Here is a 21,361-nt window from a genome sequence, read left to right on the forward strand (position 1 = left end):
GGGGGGCACGTTTTCGTTTGTGAATGGAGCACTAATACTTTGCCCTTCTGTGTGTTTTCTCCTTTCTCCCGCTATCTTTCCTACATGAATAGCCTTAAGACTAAGGATTCAGCCTTTGAGGTATTTTTGTAAGATTGTTGGTGTTTTGTTGCTTATAATTTTCACATACACTAGGGCTGCTCGTGGTTCTATATGTCACGTTTCTCGTTCTGGATTTGACCAAAAATTTGTTTTCAAATCATTATGGAATAGGCCTTGTGAACCTATAAATGCTTGACTTATAGTTTAATACTTGAGAATTATCACGGGTGTCTTCTCACATTTACTCATCACAACGTACAGGAATTCTGTTTGCCTTTATCTAACAATACAAATATGTTTTAGTCATGAATATTGTATCACGGACTATGGTACTGCCTCTACTTTAGGGTTCCACTGGATGAGGGTTTTTTCTGGACATTAAATGTCACACCTGGGTTTACATCTATATATTTTAATTGCTTGAGCTTTTTAGCAGGCTTGCTAAATTTTGACTCCAATTGTCTAAAGAGTTTCTCCCTATTTCCACCTCTTTTCATAGGGGGCACAGCAGCAATGACAAAGTACTTTAAGACATTAAGAATGTTACGATGTACTGCTCTAAAATGAATGCCCACCGGATAGGCCATATCTGAACTTATTATGGCTCTTATATGTTGTAGGATAAACACATGAACTTGTAGTTTTGTGCTGCCCACTTATTGCAAACGGCATTAGCAACTTAAAACATAGACAGCATATTCAGTGCGACAGTTGTATCTACTCTGCAGCTGGCTCGTACTGGGGCCATATATTGTGGTGTACTGTGGTTTACTGGGTTATATATATCCCAAATGTACATGCACAGCATGAACTACATTAGAAAAACCTGTTATGTGGTATCAACAACATGGTGTTAGATTTGGATTTGTTGTGGGGGCGATAGGTGGCGCACATCCAAGATGGCTGCACACCTGTGAGGCTCAGGAAGCTCGGTGATATAATCCGTAATTTCTCCGCATTTCTACCAGCTATTTTTGGAAATTAAAGTTGTCTACCTACTTGTCAGACCGTCCGACCGCACAGGGTGAAAAATCGCAGCACTTGCACGTCCCAACGCTCACCAACAGGAGTTTTCCTGTTTCGGTCACAGAGATAACTTGAGACCTGGTCGGCTGCTGCACCTACTCGAGCCCCGAGGATTCCACGTGGGGCTAGGCCCGACATTTAACAAACCCGTGCCAGAGATCCCCTGCTGCACGCCAGCTTCATCTGCATTGGTGTGTACCCTGCTACGCTATTGGCGCATTCAATTACAGACTCCTGTGTCCTGTACTTGGCGAGAACGAGGTGAGGCACACGCCGGTTGCGGTCATTCCTCCCTGGCGCAGATCACGCCATTTCTTCATCTCACACTGCCACGTTGGGCCCACCCCTCAGGGACATTGCTGCTATTACATCAGGGGCTTGCCTTGTAACGCACCAACCAGTGAGACATCTCATCGAGGGTGTGCTTGAAGTCTGCTTTCCCAGCACGGGCCAGACATAATTGGCCCACACAGCATCTGCCCAGCTCTGTAGTTACTTTACTGGCTGCCCTTCCCATCCATATTTCTCCTGAAACAGCACGTCTAGCCACCACTTCACAGCGGGAAACTGGCAGCACTGCTGCCTGCACGGAGCCCATACCAATCCCTGCTTGTCTCCAGGCATCGGCGAGCAGACATTTTCTGCCTCCCCATGACTGCCTCATACTGCCTGCATTCCTGCGGGGCGGGCTTCTGGACATACACTTGACACTACTGACAGTGCACTAACGTCCGGGACATCTTTATCTTCATTTTTAAACAGCAATAATCCACGCTGTGGCTCTATTTGTATTGCGCTGACTGGGCAAGACGTTACACGCTGCTACCGACCTCCAGGTGGTGAATCCCACCTTTTCTTTTTGTTTTTTTTGCCATTGAACTGCTCTACGACCCTGGGGCTCCCCAGTGATACCCATTCCCCCAAGCCTGTTGCGCTTTGGCTTTGCTTACAACGTGCAATCTGGGGATTGGAGGACAACTACCTACACACTCTGCCGCATCGCCTGGTTGTGTGGAGCTGTGAAATGGGGAATCCTGACAGCCGTCAACCCAGACTGACCTTTGATTCCAAAAAAGCTGGGACACGGTCAGCCTCTGAGGACACTGAACTCACTAATATGGATAAGGGCAAGCACCCTCCCAATCTTCTGAAGATGACGTTAAGATGGTGCTTCTGGCTGTCCAGCATAGTCTGTCAGACCTGTCGGGAAGATGGACACAAGGAATAATCGTATGAATTTTCTAGTACAAAAAGTGGACAAGCACAATGGGCAATTGAAGTGTAGTGTAGTTCCTATCATCCCAATAGGCTCTGCGCATTGGAATAATACCTACAGCAGTAAAGGCCTAGGCCAGACGTTAACTAGGTCTACTACTGTCGATACTAGACTTAAAGTTTTGGGTTTGCCAGCTTAGCTCAGAGTTCACTAGAAACTTTCTCGAATGTTCAAGGAGGACTTAACTTCCCTGATTAGACAAGAAGGGATTTAGTTTCTGACAACCATAGAACATGACAACTTTGCTCTCCCCTAATCAAGAGTATATCTCGAGAGTTGTGTGAACAAAAGGCAATTTATTTTACTCAGTCAGTACGTGCATTCTTAGTCTCATCAGAATGTAGAGAAAAGGAAGAGACAGGCGTGTTCAATAAAAAGGTGTTATTTATTGATCAGTCTCTTTTCTCATACAAGAGAAATGGATCGATATTATTGCAATACTTATAGCTAAGTAAAGTGCATACATTAAAAGCAATAGTATAAAATAATACTGTAAAAACATTGATATGGTTTCTAAGCCATAAGATGTTTTAAAATGGATAAAATATATTACATACACATATACATTTGACTAAACGTGCTCAACTGGTGTTTCTAGATACGCCTACCCCGTGTACCTGACCTAAGCCTAATACGTGGGCGGGAATAGAAAGTTACAGTTTAAGTTAAGTTTGTTTTTGCCAAGTGAATAACTAAAGAATTCTCTGCGAGGGGTTATTCAGTTCTGTACCTGGAAGTTAGGATGAATGAGGAATGGTATCTCTCTCTCTGGTCTCGATATTCCAGGCTGCCTGCGAGGGCTACCCAGAAACGCCGGTGCTGGATTCTCGGCAGGAGAAAGCAGCGTGTCTCTCAGCGCGTCAGGAAGGCGGGGCTGCTGCCAGCGGGGTCTGCTCTGCTCTTGGCTTCGGCAAGTATGGCTGCTCCGTCTCGTCACCACGCGTGTGTTTGCATAGGGCAAGATCGGTAATATTTATACCTTTAAGGTGCCGAGATTGACGTAAGGATGGACATAGATACGTCAATAAGGATGTCATACGACTTGCTCGTTAGCACATTCTTTTACTGAAGTTCTCGGTGAAATCAAAACAATGGCCGCAGGGTTTTGCCCAGGTTGTCATAGGTTTGATTTGTTATGAGAACTCCGTATGCCTTATCAGGGGCTGGAGGAATATCGCTTGTCTAATTAGATCGCAAGCGTTATGACCTAATCAGATAACACGTTCCTGTGCCGTAGTGTGACTGCGTCAGATAACGGTATCTGCATGATGGGGGTTTTCTGCCTCATGGGCTGACTGCTAGTTAACTTGTTGGTTTGTTTAACTAGAATAGGGTCAGGAATAGGGGGATCGATTCAGAACCTATAGGAATACATGACACCCACTCCACGCTAACTATGGACATATTTACTAATCTAGGCATAGTATAACATAGTACAACATACTATAGAGTAGTGTGTATACCTTACCACCCCAAAATACATAAATGCATTTTGAAATTCTTCAAATATACGGAAAATTTGCAGACATATATATTGTATGCACTCAAGCCATGGAATAATGCTAAAGTAATCACGCATTTGTATACATTATTGCTTATTTGGTATATGAGAATTACACATGAAATGGTTTCTTAAATACAGAAAAAAGTTTCGAGACCATTCCATCACAGAATAAAATATTTGTGAACATACCAGCGGGCAGCTAAAGTCTATCAAGTATCTAAAAATAGAAATCTTAGTTCTTTAGGAATAGTTTCTTACTTTAAGCAGAAGATAAGTGTCCCGAAAAACCGAAAAAATGAATTGGGGCTTCTGAAAGAGTTGCTGTCCGTGAACTGGAGTGAAAAATAGTTCATGTGACTTTATTATTTAAATTTGAAGGCCGAATTCAGGGAACGCCGTGTGCGAGCTTGCTCAAAAGTCTCTATTTCTGTTCGGGTGAGAACATCATATCATTTAGGCTTTCGAAAAAACTGTCAACAGCTTCCTGGGAAAGTTCCACTAACTCGGAAATAGGTGTAATCATGCATTCTTGTGCATGATTGTCTCCATTGACATTCTGATTCGCATTGCTGACAGAAGGTCGTACCTGTTCGATGCTGCTTTCATCTTGAACTTCACTACCCATCAATCGCAGTGGTGAAGCTTCCACGAATGCCGTCATCAGGATTGGTAGCCTTTGAGGGCAGCACAAAGCATGAACCTTGATCGGGCTCAACAATGTTTCTGCATCCATCGGCGCATCCGATTGTAGCGTCAGACATGTGTCTAACACGCATTCTTCTCCGCATAGCAGACACCTCAATACAGGTAAAACACATCTTTGCCACATTGGTCGAAATGATAGAAACCAAGTCATGTTCAGGTCTCTAAGCCGGGAGAGTCCCAGGATTTTTGATATCCGGTCCCGGTATCCAATGGCTAGGATTGTTTCTTCTCTTGTCGCCAGAGTTTTGTCTGTGACATGGGTTGCCATAACGAAAAATAAGGACTAAGAATAGGATTCCTGCAATTAGTCCCAGGATCAGGGGAAGTCCGCCAAAAATCGAATGGACGAAATCTGGAAAAATACCCAGTATGGCTTTGAATGGTGTTAATGCCATCGAAAATACTGTCTTAAATACCTTTGAGACCCCATTGGTATCAGAAATATTTAAGATTTCATTCAGGATTTCCGCGAAATGTACGGGGGAATTAGTTGATAATAATGTATGTATCTCTGCAGTCGTCCTTGCGACTTGTAGATCATACGTTTCTTTTGATGACGAGAGCCTGGTAGGCGTCTGAAGAAGCACTGTTTTCATTCTGCTTAAAGTATCTATTCGAATAGAAGTAATTTTCAAATCGGGCCATGCCCTTGCCTCCCTGTCTCGGAAGGAGCTGGGGAACAACGAGCGTCCACAGCACTTGACCTTCGCAGTGGTAGTTACTAGATAAGTAGTCCCGGGCATAAGACTACAACATCTGCGGTCTACAATAAGAATGTAACTCCCATTATAGAGTCTTTGAAAGAATGGTTCTATTTCTGTTGCAGGTGCGCCTTGCTGGTGACATGAAAGGTTGTATGAATTCCCTTCACAGGCTCCATGCAAACTAATTCCGTTACACAGAAGTGTGCCACTTAGTGACATCGCACAATTGTTGTCACTAAGAAACACTTTCTGTCCTTTATTACTTACACATGCATGTGAATAGGGCAGGTTCCATGTTGTTTTAAGGTACCCCTTTCCCAATTTCTCGTACATGCCAGCCTGTATATATTTTTGGCAGTATTGAAACCTGAAGGTTGAGATGGAATATTTATTATCCCATGTATTATCCATTCACTGACAGGTCGTTCTGACATTGTCACTGGTAATCTTTCGAGTTTTTCAATGCTCAAGATTGTATAATCAGCACCTTTTTGTGCCATACTGATTTGTCTATCAGTAAGGTTAAAGATTTGGAATAATGACGTTGTGTTGATTAGACGCCAAGGCACATAGCCTGAACGCAGATTTTGTAACGTCCAGCCAAGCTGTACAATAGAACGCAATTGTGACTGACCGTGTTGTAATAACAGTAAGTCTTGCGACAATATGTCGATTGCTGAAGACACAATGCTGTCCAAAGAAAAAATTCTGGAGGACAGAGTCATTAACCCATTGTCCACTACAGAAAGTGATTTTTCCAAATTAATACGGTCAATTTCCCGTATTCTCTCTGCTGTTTCAATTTGAGTAACCTTCCAGGCCTCATTGTATGCTGCATATACAGAGGCTGCTATGAAACGCTTTTGACGCTGTTTGCGTGGTCCCATAGTGAAATCACGCAAGTCAGCACCATCAGTAAGTAAAGTTAGGTGTTGCTTAATTTCTGCCAGTGTGGAAGTTTGTAGCCATTGAAGGCATAATTTGCCCACACTGTAGGTGGTTATTATCCCTGGGTGATGTCTTTGAGGATATCTAGGGTCTGGCCTGGTCATTTTGAACCCCTGTGTTTTGTTCAGGAATCTGTCTTGACAGTTATTAGTATCTGTGGGCCAGATCAACCACTGTTTCCAATCAGGATGTGTTCTGTTTTGGTTTAATATATTGTTTACGTCTATCTCTTCATCTGTATCAGAGTTATTGCTAAACATTGTTGGCTTTGGAATAGACGGTTTATTTAAATCTTTGATTTTGGCTAAGCCAAGACAGGTGGTCTGTTGAACAGTGTCATTTAAAAATATCATTTGTTCTGGGATCATGCAGGCTCTAAACAAAGCTTCTATACCCTGTACTTGCCAATCTTTTGTACCCCAAACACTTTTCAATTCAACATTTTTGTCCCAATAATCAAATCCAAAGGTATTCATTTTTTCAAAGAATGAGTCTGAATATAACAATTTTGTGTTGGTTATCATGGTCTTGGTCCCTGTCTTATTTGATAATTTAAAATAAAATGCTTCAGCATTACTTGTGTTAAAACCTGAAAAATGTGAATATTTGTCGTAAACGGTTCTTGAGCTCCCTTTTGGAGGTGTTGCACAATGTTCCCATTGATTATAGTTTCAAACATTTCTAGGTTGTGCAGATCTATGTAAAAAATGGTTACCATAGTGGTTATAACAGTACATACTATCATAATTGGTAGAACCCTGCAAATAATCATGTTTGGTAAATTTAGCAGACATTACTAAATCAGACATCATATTATTAATGCTTTCGAAGTCCCAATCATCAGAAAATGAGTTTGGTTTTACAAAGTCACTCAAGGAGATCTTAATTTGGTGTGGATATTTCAGGATCTCGACCGGACCATAAATTTCATAGTCAGTGTTGTCCCAGGCTACCCCACCAAGTATCGAATTGGCTGTGAAGTTGGCTGAAGAAAGTTCTCTTTTCTCAACGTGTGAAGATGTGTGTGGTTTGAGGATCAAGTTGATTTTCTGACTTGCTGTGTTCATTTTTGCATATTTTCCCTCAATAAAGCGTCCCAATGTTAGTATCATGATGAGCCAAAGTATGAGGATAAATGCACCAAAACCCACCCAAAATTCAATCCATGGAGAAATCAGATATGTTTCTTTCAGTTGTTTCAAAAGTTCTTTAGCTTTATCTTTAAAGGTTTTTGATGATGGCTGTGTCTTTGATTCACTGAAGCCTTCAGAGGAATCATCGAAGTTTATGAAGTAGCCAGATGCTGTTCTGTCAATTGTTCCAATTGCTTCAGGATTACTGTTTCTTGCATTTTCACTTGGTACTTCATTATAGATTGGTGTGTCTCTGCTAAATGTTTTTATTTGGGTTTTCAGAGGTCTTAGTTCTATTGCATTGTTGCATAGTCCATGTTGTTCTTCTGTAGGCGTTTCGAATGTGATGAGCCTCTTTGTTAGGACCTCTGTACTGGTAGCAAACCTTGGTGTTCTGCTACTTATTGGGAGTCCACTTGGCCTACTGTTTGTTATCGGCCACATGTTGTGGTTTTACCAGGTCGATGGATACAACTCGGTTCTCCTTTTTACCAGCAAGTGGCGGTAGTACAACTGATCTTGTCCCGTTGACAGACAAGACAGGAACTGCTTTTCTGTAAGAAGGCCCAAATTCCTTCTTTACCGCGATCTTCTCCCTGACTAGATCCCCGACTTTAGGAATACAGACAGGTCTTGCTGGGACAGGTGGTGGTTCTTCAGTGGTTGTTGGCTGTTGTTTCAACTTTATGTTGCTCAGGTCTTTTCTTGTTTTGTTTAAGTCCTGCAAAATAGCCAAACGGTCTTTGATATCAAAGCTTTTTTCTTTCACCACTGAAGTCTGACTGTCAAGGTCAGAGATAATCATCCTAGTTCCGAATAATAATTCGTACGGACTGAATCCCTTCAGAGAATTTCTTGGCAAGTTATTGAGACTACGTTGGACACTTATTAGATGTTTGACCCACCCAGCTCCCGTACCTAATATCCTTTCCGTTATAGATTGCTTTATGCCTTGGTTTTTTCTTTACACCATCCCGTACCCTCAGGAAGGAAGTGAGAAGATTCCCGCTGGGCTATGCTCATTTGGCCATGTTTCCCCTCAGGCTGGAGGGCTAGAGTGAAAACAATGGTCAAACGTAGCATGCTCTTAGCGTATATGCCATTTAGACTCGCAAATCTTTGTATAACAGTCTGGACGTCAGCCGAGTGCTGGTGATCTACATTATAAGTGGAACTAGCCTGTATAAGTTAATCGCAACCCTTCCTTTTTACTCCTGATTTTTCCTGGAGTAAACCGACGAGGTATTAAACTGTTTCTCTCCCCACTGCGATCTCTGTTGCAGTTTGGGCAGTTTTTTACAAACATGGTGTGACGCAGGCTCATGCCTGGCCACCAGTACCGCGATTGTAATTCTTCCAGAGAATCTTTTCGTTTGAGGTGTCTGAGACCCTCGCCCATATGTGCGTCTGCGATTAACAAGTTTCTCCTGTCCATGTTTGGAATCACTCTATCCCCCACTCCAGGGATTCGAGCAAAAGGGACGGAGTTTGCATCGATTATGTATGTATAATTGAGTGGATAGTTGATCGGTAACGCTGAGCAGTCGCCTTTTGATGACGTTTTCACTGCCAGCACTGTTTCACCGTCAATGTATTTTAATGTACGCTTTTTTCGATCTACGGGAGCCGTTTTAGTTGCTGCCGCTGTGGCTGTTTCAGCCAATGAAATCCCTGCAACGTGAACGCCATCACGCTGATGACTCAGTGAGTGTGTCACGTGAGTCTTTGGTAGTTCTTTTTGTAAAAGAGCTATTTGTCCCCAGAGCAGTTTCTGCTTTATTGGTGCATCTGTGTCATCTTTGTAACCGTTTTGAATCCATGTCTGCAAATCCTTGTTATATGATTTGACGCAGTAATATGAATCTGACGAAAGTGTCGGGAATTCGCGATCCGCATTATCTAGCGCCATTTTCAATGCTATTATTTCTGTTTGTTGTTCAGAATTAGTTTCTATTGAGTGTGTTTTTGTTAATAGAGGTTTTAGTTTACCTCCGCGCCACACTTCTTTTGTAATCCCACATGTGGGGTTGTATGCTTGTTCTCCCCAAACGGGAGGTTGAGCATGTCCGTCTGTATAAATTACACAGGCGTAATGTCGTAGAGGCAGAATGTCGATTGGCAGAGGATATGTTTCTTCATATTCTAGATTTTTTAATTCTTCTAGTTCTGGATCAAGGTAATAGTATACTTTGTCCGTTGTGATTGAATTCACCCATTGTATCCACTTTGGATTCAATGTTGTTGTTGGTAAATTACACGGTGTTGTTAGTGCCTCAAAGGCTGATTCTGCTGTTCTGACTGTGACATGTCTACCGTCAGCTTGATCTTTTTCTCTAGCTATTGCGGTTTGAACTGCATGAACAATTTTTTCTTTGTTGCTGAATTTCTGTTCAGCTTCTGTGTACAAGTGTGATTTGAATGCAATTGGTACCTTTTCTCCCTCATTAGAGGTCAGGTATGTGAATCCGCATCTTCCTGGGATGACTCGAATCACAAGATTGCGTGTGTTATCACGTGTTTCTAATTTTGTTTTAATTAGCATGTCTGTTTGTAGGGATCTCAAAATTTCTGTGTGTATTTGAGTCCAATTGGATCTTTTAAAATCTGGTTTTATCAGATCATAAAGGGGTTTGACCCTTTCTGCGTAATTTGCAATGTATGTTCTTCCGAAATTTAGGAAGCCTAGAATCGACTGTAGGTTTTTTAGTGTTCTAGGTGCTTGGATTACGGCACATTTCTCTAGGAAATTGTCAGCCAGGCTTTTGCCTTCACTTGATAACTCATATCCTAAGAATAGGACTGTCAGATGGGCAATTCTGGATTTTTTAAAGTTGAATTTGTAACCCTCTGCTGCGAACCCAAGTATTATGGTGTTCACTCTCTTCAAGTGAGTCTCCAAGTCATCATCTGTTAAGTAAATGTCATCGACATAAGATAATGCTTCATCATCATATAGTTGTAGTAATTCTGTTACTCTCGCTGAGAATACCCCCGGGCTGTTCTTGTACCCCTGGGCTAACCGACAGAATTGTTTTTGAGTGCCATTTATTGAGAATGCAGTTAAATATCTGCTCTCTGGTGCTATGTTTTGACAAAAGAATCCATTAGAGATGTCTAATGTTGTTTTGTATTTTTTGCGCACTATGTTATTCATTAGTGCAGCACTGTGTGAGTTTTGCACTGCAAAAGTTTTGCAACATGTGTTAAGGTGTCGGTAATCCAAAACTAGACGATATGAATTGTCTGGTTTGGAGACCGGAAACAAAGGGTTGTTCATTTGTGAGGTGCAAGTTTCAATCACCCCCTGGTATTCTAGCTGATCTAGTATTTCATTTACCTGTTTTTTAGCTTCTTGCTTAATTGGGTACTGCCTTTGTGCAGTTGGTTGTGATTTTAACTGGATTTTGTGAGGAGGAGAGTCCTCATCCCATCCTACATGATTTTTATATAAGGCAGGAGCTAAAGCCACTGCCCATTTTCTGGCAAGTGTGTATTTTTTATGAATCGGGATATGATTCGAGAAGGCAGGCATAATTACTTCTTCGCCATGAGGGCACTCCCTTACAAACTCTGGTGGCCAGTCTTTTTCAGCTAGAAGGATATCATAGCCCTTGGAGAGATTATCCCAAAATAGTCCCCTTATTTTCCTAGTCTTATCTCCCTCTATACGCAATGTTATTTCGTATATTTTGTGAGGTTTGCTAACTCTGGTGTCTGCAGTTTCCACTTGAAGATATTCATTCGTGTCCACTGTCTCCAGATGATTCATAAGGACTTTGCGAGCTATGCTCACTTCTGCTGCGCTGTCTAGCATTGTCTGAGCCCACTCTCCGTTTTTCAGTTGTGTCCTCAGTATTCTCGGCATTGTTAACTACCTTGATACTGGCTACCTTCTTTTTTGGAAATTGTAATTTCTTTTTTAGCTGAGCAGGTTCCTTGTCTTTGGACTTGGTGTGCTCTTCTCTTTGTTCTGATCGTCCTCTTCTTTCCGATTTCTGCGAGGAAGTCTGAAAAGATTGAGAGGGACGTGTATCAATGTCTTGATATCTATCAGGCTTTTTTATATTATCCCTATTTCTAAGGTTATATCTTTTCCCAGAGGGGTCACTCTGGGGTGACCTGTGTCTTTGGTTCGGAGATTTCTCTCTTCGCCTAGGAGACCTTCCTCTGGACTGGAATTTCTTTTCTTTAGGATTGGATTGTTTGTTTCCATCCCAGTTCTTTTTTGGTGAATTGTTATTAAAAAATATTTTTTCTGGACTTTCAGTCAGTTGTGGTTTTACTGGTATTCCACCTAAACTATCTCTACCTAGTTCCTCATAGGATTTTTCTATGATTCTGGCAATTTCAGCTGGTTGGTCTGCTGTATCTGTCTCTTTTGACATCTGGCGGATCGCCACGTTTGCTGCTTCTCCTTTTATGTTGGCTAATAGTATAGCCGAGACCTGCTTGAAGTCTTTTAGTAATTTCATACCAAGAGTTAAAGCGGGTTCAGGACCATATTCATCTTGAATTTGTTTTAGCACATCTGGTATTACTGAAATGGATGGAACACCATGCGTTTTTGTGTAGATGGAAGCAAAGACTGTACCCCAAGTGTCACAGTCCTCAATGTGTGGTGCGATTCCCATTGGAAGACAGATAGTCAGAATCCTGTGCTTTTCTAGCGGGGTGGTGTCTGGAAACACCGCCTCTATTTGGGTGATTTTTTGCGCTAGCCAGAATGGTATTTGTTCCCGTTTAGCCGGTACTTTACCTAGGCAGGATTGGATGTTCTGTGGTGTAATTTTATTTGTGTTCCCCTGGTGAGGGGTCAGCTGTGGAAGTTTAATCGCTGGCTGAATTGTTGATGTCCGCATCACATACTGAACTAATTGTCTATGAATTTTTATTAATTGTTTTAGCTGTGTTAACAGCTCTGCTGCAGACATCCCATTGATGTCTGGATGTGGTGTGTATCCGGCTAGGACCGGCCACGTTGCTCCTGGTCTACCTAAAGGACCGAGCCTGGTGATGTGATTGTTATGTTTTAGGGCGCCATCAAATAGGAGCAAATGCTCTTGAAATTTGAGTGGTACTTCCACCTCCTCGAAAGGAGTGTACTCATTAGGAGGTTCCTCTATTTTGTAATAGTGGAAGTACTTTGTTACAGCATTTGCTGCTGGAAAATGTATCCATGAATAGTATACCTCTGTCTGCCGATATTCGTGTGCCTCAATTACAAATATGACTGTGCCACCTCTAGGTGTCAGTCCATTTTCTATAAGTTTCAGGGTTATAGATCTCCTTTTGATGACCGGGATGAGTATTATATCCCCGTCCGCATCTAGTGCTGCAGCATCAGCCGCTGCGAGTTCAGCTGCTAATCTAACTGCCTCTCTTTCTTCTTCATTGTCTGACATTTTACTGTCCTGAAGGTTATTTCTTTTGTTTGCAGATCAGGTTTCTTATGGAAACAAAGATTAGATGCACAATATTTTGGAACAGTGTATCCTTCAACGTTGACTATACCAAGAACCATACATAGGAGTTCCCTCCTGCGAGGTCTGGCGGATATAACCTTTCACCCACTCCAGACGTCTTTGGAGTATTTGGGAAAAGGGGTCTGAGTGAGAAAGCACGACTGAGTTACTCTAAATGTCTTACGTTAGTTTTATCGCCCTTTCCAAACGCGTTGGGCGCCATGTAGTGTAGTTCCTATCATCCCAATAGGCTCTGCGCATTGGAATAATACCTACAGCAGTAAAGGCCTAGGCCAGACGTTAACTAGGTCTACTACTGTCGATACTAGACTTAAAGTTTTGGGTTTGCCAGCTTAGCTCAGAGTTCACTAGAAACTTTCTCGAATGTTCAAGGAGGACTTAACTTCCCTGATTAGACAAGAAGGGATTTAGTTTCTGACAACCATAGAACATGACAACTTTGCTCTCCCCTAATCAAGAGTATATCTCGAGAGTCGTGTGAACAAAAGGCAATTTATTTTACTCAGTCAGTACGTGCATTCTTAGTCTCATCAGAATGTAGAGAAAAGGAAGAGACGGGCGTGTTCAATAAAAAGGTGTTATTTATTGATCAGTCTCTTTTCTCATACAAGAGAAATGGATCGATATTATTGCAATACTTATAGCTAAGTAAAGTGCATACATTAAAAGCAATAGTATAAAATAATACTGTAAAAACATTGATATGGTTTCTAAGCCATAAGATGTTTTAAAATGAATAAAATATATTACATACACATATACATTTGACTAAACGTGCTCAACTGGTGTTTCTAGATACGCCTACCCCGTGTACCTGACCTAAGCCTAATACGTGGGCGGGAATAGAAAGTTACAGTTTAAGTTAAGTTTGTTTTTGCCAAGTGAATAACTAAAGAATTCTCTGCGAGGGGTTATTCAGTTCTGTACCTGGAAGTTAGGATGAATGAGGAATGGTATCTCTCTCTCTGGTCTCGATATTCCAGGCTGCCTGCGAGGGCTACCCAGAAACGCCGGTGCTGGATTCTCGGCAGGAGAAAGCAGCGCGTCTCTCAGCGCGTCAGGAAGGCGGGGCTGCTGCCAGCGGGGTCTGCTCTGCTCTTGGCTTCGGCAAGTATGGCTGCTCCGTCTCGTCACCACGCGTGTGTTTGCATAGGGCAAGATCGGTAATATTTATACCTTTAAGATGCCGAGATTGACGTAAGGATGGACATAGATACGTCAATAAGGATGTCATACGACTTGCTCGTTAGCACATTCTTTTACTGAAGTTCTCGGTGAAATCAAAACAATGGCCGCAGGGTTTTGCCCAGGTTGTCATAGGTTTGATTTGTTATGAGAACTCCGTATGCCTTATCAGGGGCTGGAGGAATATCGCTTGTCTAATTAGATCGCAAGCGTTATGACCTAATCAGATAACACGTTCCTGTGCTGTAGTGTGACTGCGTCAGATAACGGTATCTGCATCATGGGGGTTTTCTGCCTCATGGGCTGACTGCTAGTTAACTTGTTGGTTTGTTTAACTAGAATAGGGTCAGGAATAGGGGGATCGATTCAGAACCTATAGGAATACATGACAGAAGGAGGCCAAACGCCGCATATCTGAAAATGAAGACACCACTTCTCAACTGCAAGCCCAGGTAACGCAAATGGACAAATTACTGAAAGTCATTGCGGCTAAGAACAAAGATATTGAAGCCAGGAGCCGCCGCAACAACATCCGTATAATAGGCATACCAGAAAGTACAAATACAGGACACATTGAGGATTACATTGAGCGTCTCCAATATGCCGGCGCGATTGGGGTGCCGTTGTGGGAGGGGGAGGGTTTGAAATTAGAAGCTCATTCTGATGCTAGCTCCATTTTTTTTTTTTTGTAGGGGTTGGGAAGGGATGGGAATGTTTTCCATTGTTCTGTTACATATATAACAGCTGTAGCTTAACATGCCACATCTTACATGAATGGACACATTATCTTTCAACACGACATACTCTCCAAATAATAACCTTCTATGACAGCACAAACTGATCATACCTGCATCAAATTGCTCACATGGAATGTCAGGGGTCTCCGTGACCCTCGTAAATGGAGACAAATAATAGCGTATCAGATAGGCACCACATACAAATTGCTATGCTCCAAGAAACTCATATGGACCCTCAACACCCTTCCTGCTATGGCAGTAAGTGGGCCTCTGCACGTGTGTTCTCCTCCTTCTCGACATACTCACGTGGCACGCTCATATTAGTTAAGAGAAATACACCATTCATACTAGGTGGCACATACAGTCACACTGCTGGTCGCAGCAGCATACTCTGAGGTACACTGGGTACACAATCAGTCCCCTTCGCCTGTAGCCATGTTCCTAACTTGGAGGATCCCGATTATTTCACTTCTCTCTGGGGACACATACTTAAAATAGGCTCCACGCATGTTATATGGGGGGAGATTTTAATATGACTCTATGCCCGACCCTGGGCCGTTCCAACCCCCTTCCTCATCACTATACCATCACTCGAGAGGCCCTATCGGGGATAATTACAGAGTATGGCCTGGTAGATGCATGGCGTTACACACACCCCACTGAAAAGGAAGGCACCTTCTATACAGCAGGGCGTACAACTTGGTCTCGGTTAGATTATTGGGTTTGCTCTCGTGGAGTGCCCCCTGGTTTCATTCTGTCAAACACGTGGCTTGCACATACGCCGATCATGCGCCAGTGTACCTAGAAATAATCCCCCCCAACTCAATCACCACCCTACGATGCTAGAGACTAGTGCCTGAAACGCTGTTGGATACTGTCTTTCAAACTGAACTAGAGGAAGAAATTGCAGATTTCTTTACCAGAAATAGGGGCTCTGTGGACTGGGTGAGCACGCTGTGGGAGGCCTTCAAAGTCACTGTCAGGGCATATGCATGTCCAAAAGCTTTGGGGTACTCCATGATATTAGAAGAAACTTGCACCATCTAGAGATCGAGATCAAACAGCTTGAAGCTGACATGTGGACTACTAATTTGGGTACCCAGCGAGCTACGCTCTGCAAAAAGCTCACAGACTATGCTGCTACTGCAGACCATGAGGTGAAGTTCAGAGGCAAATATTTTGTCACTCGTCGCTATGGAGAGGGCGAAAGGCTTGACCAAGCATTGGAGCCTGCTATTAAGTAACCCAGGTTTTCCAGCTATGTGTTAGATGTGATCGATGGTGCAGGATGCGCCATAGGGATAGTCTCGACATACTAAATACATTTGCCACTTAGTATGCAGATTTACATAGTTCACAATGCACCTCCCCTCCTGACTTTGCTCCCTGTCTAGAAGACATAGCTCTTGGATGGCTAGGTGACTCACAACGTGAATTTTTAGCAGCGCCATTTGAAGATAATGAGCTGCGGGCAGCCATCATGCAAATGAAGTCCAGGAAGGTGCTGGGGTCCGATGGGCTCCCCGTTGATTTTTGTAAGACCTACATTGACCAGCTTCACCCAGTACTGAAAGAGGTCTTTCTTGAAGTTAAGGAGACACAAATCCTGCCTGCCTTGATGAGAGAGGCACTAATCACATCATTAATAACACCCGGCAAACCCGCAGACCGCTGTGAATCTTACAGCCCTCTCTCTCTCATAACACAGATGCAAAGATACTTGCAAAATTGCTAGCAAATCGCCTCAGCCTATTTATGGACAAACTGTTCCTCCTAGACCAGGCCAGGTTTATTCACGGAAGGGCAACTTCTCACAACCGTAGGACGCTATTTTCCATACTACAGGCAGTAGATCCCAAACTAGCACTAGTGGCTGTATTTCTAGATGCCTCCAAGGCCTTTGATTCGGTGGAGTGGGACTATCTTTTCACCATTTTACAATGCATGTGACTTTCCACATGCTGTCTATCATGGGTCCGGCTTCTTTACGCCTCACCAACGGCGAAAGTTTGATCAACAGACACACCTCACCCTCGATTTCTCTATCCCGCGGCACTCGGCAGGGGTGTCCGCTCTCCCCCATTCTCTTTGCCATAGTAATGGAATCATTGGCAGCCAAGGTTAGACAACACTATAATCATGTAGGCCTACGCTGCTTCCTTCGTCCAATCCTCATCTCTCTTTACGCTGATGATGTTACCCTCTACATTAAGGACTCCCGCCAAAATCTTAACCCACTGCTGCGCGAATTTGTTAAATTCAGCGGCCAATCAGGTATTCACATCAACTGGTCCAAATCACAAATATTCCCGTTGACTAGCTCAGCCACTCGTTTTGAACCAGATTTTCCTATTGTGTGGTGTGATGAAGATGTTAGATACTTGGAGATCAGTATCACGGCGGATCGAGATGAGCTAATGCGACTCAACTATGGGTGTGCAATGGAGCATGTCACAGGCTGCATCAATCGATGGATTGCCCTTCCTTGAACAATGGCTGGTCGCATATCCCTCATCAAAATGGTAATTCTTCCCAAATTCTTATATTTATTTCTTAATATTCCTTACGACTCTGGACGACATTCCTTTCATCGGAACTGACTAGATTAGTATGGGGCGGTAAACAGCCGGTCATTCAATGGGACACGCTAATGTGGCCTAATGCACACGGAGGCTTTGACCTGCCTATCTTTGAATTATACTATATAAGCGCTCAGGCACACTTTGCTAATTTATGGTTTCACTCGCCCCGCTATACTCCACACATCGCCACTCAACATTGGCCTGCAGATCCAATCCCCTTGGATGGCGTCCTCCTATCTAACGTTGAGCCCCGAGGACGATGCCCCACTCCCGCAGACTGCAGGATAAAGAGTCCTGCCTCTACCTCCCCCTTCTACCACTTACCTATCACCCAGAGGTGCCATTATTACAAGAAGGTTTAATTAAGAAGGCTGCACATACACAAAATATTCGCTGCAGGAGAGACCTATATGTCAGTGGCAAATTTTGCACTCTCCAACAACTATGTCACGACCCCCTACCATCTACCATGGAAATCTTTTTGTATGCCCACCTTCATCATGGCATCCAAGCCTGTCACCCCACATATCCCTCTGAGCCTGCGACATTGGCCTCACTGCACCAAATCTTACGTGCGTCCTCTGCCTCGCACTTGGTGTCCACACACTATCACACTCTGTATATAGATGCTGACTATCCTCCATATGCAGCTCGTGCTCAATGGACAGCGGAGCTGGGTCAGGACCTCACTGATGAGCAATGGTTATTCTGCTGCAAACAGACGGAACAGGTGTCCTCCAACAACAGACTCCGAATCATCCATTATAGATTCCTACATCGCAGCTACAACACTCCTGTTATTTTGATTTGCGAGACAGGTGTAAAGCAGAACATGCTTATTTCCTACACCTTGCTTGGGAATGTCCAGAGGTACTTACCTATTGGCGTCAGGTCCTCACAGCCCTGGACCCTATGACTTCCGTACCTATCTCCCGATCACGACTTATAACCCTCCTTGGTTTCACTGAACACATCCCTGTTAAGTATCGGAAATGTGTGTCCTTTTGTCTTGTGCTGGCTAAGCGGCAAGTGGCCTACAGATGGGGACAGGGCCAAGCACCCAAATTTAAAGATTGGCTGGGAGACAAGATTCTTTGGCAGGATCAACTTTGCACCTATGCTGAATTACTCCCTCATTCTTAACGTTCTCGTGCCATTTGGGGCCTACTTCAGGAATATTTGCTGGAACATCCTGTCAATGCTACAGACGGACCATAGGACCTGCTCACATTACCCGTGGGTTTACTCAAATCAGCGTACATTGTGACGTACATTGTGGCCCTTTCTTGTAATAACCCTGTAAGATATGCCCTCTCTTTCTCTTTCTTTTGGAATCTATGATCGATTCCCCTGACGTCCTGAATATGATGACACTCGCTATGGCGACTATGTGAATTGTCCCTTGATTCTTCTATTGTTTTATTTCTTTTTATTATGCCTCTTTATTGATCCCTGGTGAGGACAATGTATAATTGTCCTCACTGATTGCTTTCATTAGCTCCTATTGCTACAGATGTCATTTGATGTATATTACATTTCTGTTCGCGATATGGCTGTATATCCACTGCATCTGCAATAATAAAAAATTTAAATAAAAAAAATTGATTTGTTGGGAGCTAGGTCTGGACTAGACCTGACTAGGGCATTGTGCCTGGACTTGGACTTTCTAAAGGTCAATGTTGGGGGATAGGGGAACAGGTTGTTTAGGACAGCATCAGTTTGTATAATAGGCCAATGTTTGTTTATTATGGGCCTGATTTTTCTGTGCTGACTATTAAATGGAGTTCTGAATCGCATTTCTGTGTTAACTGTATTTTTTGTGCCACTGGAGTTTGTGTGTGCTGGAAGTGATGCCTCTTTATTACATAGCAGGTCTTCGCGTGCGCGTGTTCTTACTTTAGCTAGGGCCTGTTGGATAATCATCAGTGATGTCATTTGAGATGTCATCAGTGATGTCACTGACCATGTCATGAATGATGTAATATGTGACATCATCAGCAGTGGATTGCGGGCGCGCGAGATATAGTTAGTTCAACTAACTATATCAGAGGAATTTCAATGGTTTTGTATGAGTGAAATGTCCAGCTAACTATAACACCCCTAAAATCTACAGTTTTTTCAGTGAATTTCTAAGGTTTTTTGAATGCTAATGCCTAACTATCTCAGGCCTGAAACCTATGGTTTTTTCAGTGAATTTCAAAGGTTTTTTAAATGCTAATTCCTAACTATATCAGGCCTGAAACCTATGGTTTTTTCAGTGAATTTATATATATATATAAGGACATGCACACATACCTTCACACATTTAGCAAAGGTCAAATTTGATTTTATCACCATAGTGCAGCAAAATTGACATAAGAAAAACATTCTCCTGCTTCACAGATTACATGTAACAAATATATTACTCAGGGAAACAACTCTCCTAATAATCAGGATGTCTCCTGAGTGTGATTTCACCTTACTACACAATTTCAACCCCTTGCATGATAGTTTTGAGTGGCACATGAAAACATACTGTGGCATAAACTATATTTGCACATGCACAGTGGATAAATTGTATGATCATCTTAGTTAAGGGAGGGAGCAAACGGGCATTATGCCTCACTTAAGGTTTCACATCCAGAAAGTCATGGCTTCTCCCCACATTGGATTAACACTTTCTCCCTGAGGTCAAAAAGGCTGATCTTCTGGCAAAATATCCTCTCCTTCTCTGCAGCTCGCAATGACACAGACGACAGCTCACTCTTAGAAAAATGGCCACCCTGACTTCCAGGTGTTAGGAAATTATTGGTAGGTGCAATTTCTTTACATAAAGTTGCCCTTGCGTGACTTCTTGAGCTTGAGAGGATCACGTAGAGCATACGGACACATTTCGACATTGCAGTATACTTTGTAATGCTGCATGAGTCATCGTAAATGCCAGCATTTGTAAAGCGTACAGCTACCTCCGGAGAGGTGTCCCGGTGCTGGGGGCCATTTGGAGGATTAAGCCAACTATTGCCCAGAGTCACATGGTGCTGGGCTAACCTGCTACCAGAGCTGGGGATCGAACCGTGAACCCTGTGGTTCCGGAGTCAGGCACCCTGGCTGCGGGCGTCTTTTAAGTGAATGCCACTGAATTAGCCTGGTTTACAATTTCTGCTTGAACACCCTTCTAGCATACATTAAACTCTGTGTGATGCAAGTTGATGTATTGCAGGGCTTGCACCACGTGAGTAGAAAAAATGTTGCTGTTCACCCACTGTGTTGCTTTATTAGTATGACTTAAGCCCCTGTGTTGTTGTGCGTTGATTTGTGCAACACAACCCACTATGCACTGGGTTGAAGATGTGCTTCCTTCCTTGTCTTTTCACTCCTCCCCCTCAGCCACTGTAACTGTAGTTGAATTTATATAGTGCTTACTACCCCATACGAGGCGTTGAAGTGCTTTTCGGTAGTAGTAATAATACTTGTATTAGTGGTGAATTAATACATGGAAATATGACATTCATTTGAGCGGTAGACCCTTAAGTTTGATAGCTGGATTGAAAAGTATAGTGGAGGGATAGAAGAGAGAAGGGTCTAAAAAAGGCTTATTTATTTAATTTTCATCACAGTAGGAGGAGGTTTGGGATGAGTAAAGGAAAGATGGAGGAGGGAAGAGTCTCTAGAAGTGGATTAGGGAGAGAGACAAGGTATCAGATGATATATATATATATTTAAATTCACTGAAAAAACCATAGGTTTCAGGTCTTATATAGTTAGGAATTAGCATTTAAAAAACCTTTAAAATTCACTCAAAAAACTATGTTTTAGGGGTGTTATAGTTAGCTGGACATTTCACTCATACAAAACCATTGAAATCGCTCCTATATAGTTAGTTGTACTAACTATATTTCGCGCACCCGCAATCCACTGCTGATGATGTCACATATTACATCATTCATGACATGGTCAGTGACATCACTGATGACATCTCAAATGACATCACTGATGACATCTTCCAGTGAATGTGGTT

Source organism: Lissotriton helveticus, chromosome 1_2, assembly GCF_964261635.1.
Source record: "Lissotriton helveticus chromosome 1_2, aLisHel1.1, whole genome shotgun sequence".
NCBI classification, from domain to species: domain Eukaryota; kingdom Metazoa; phylum Chordata; class Amphibia; order Caudata; family Salamandridae; genus Lissotriton; species Lissotriton helveticus.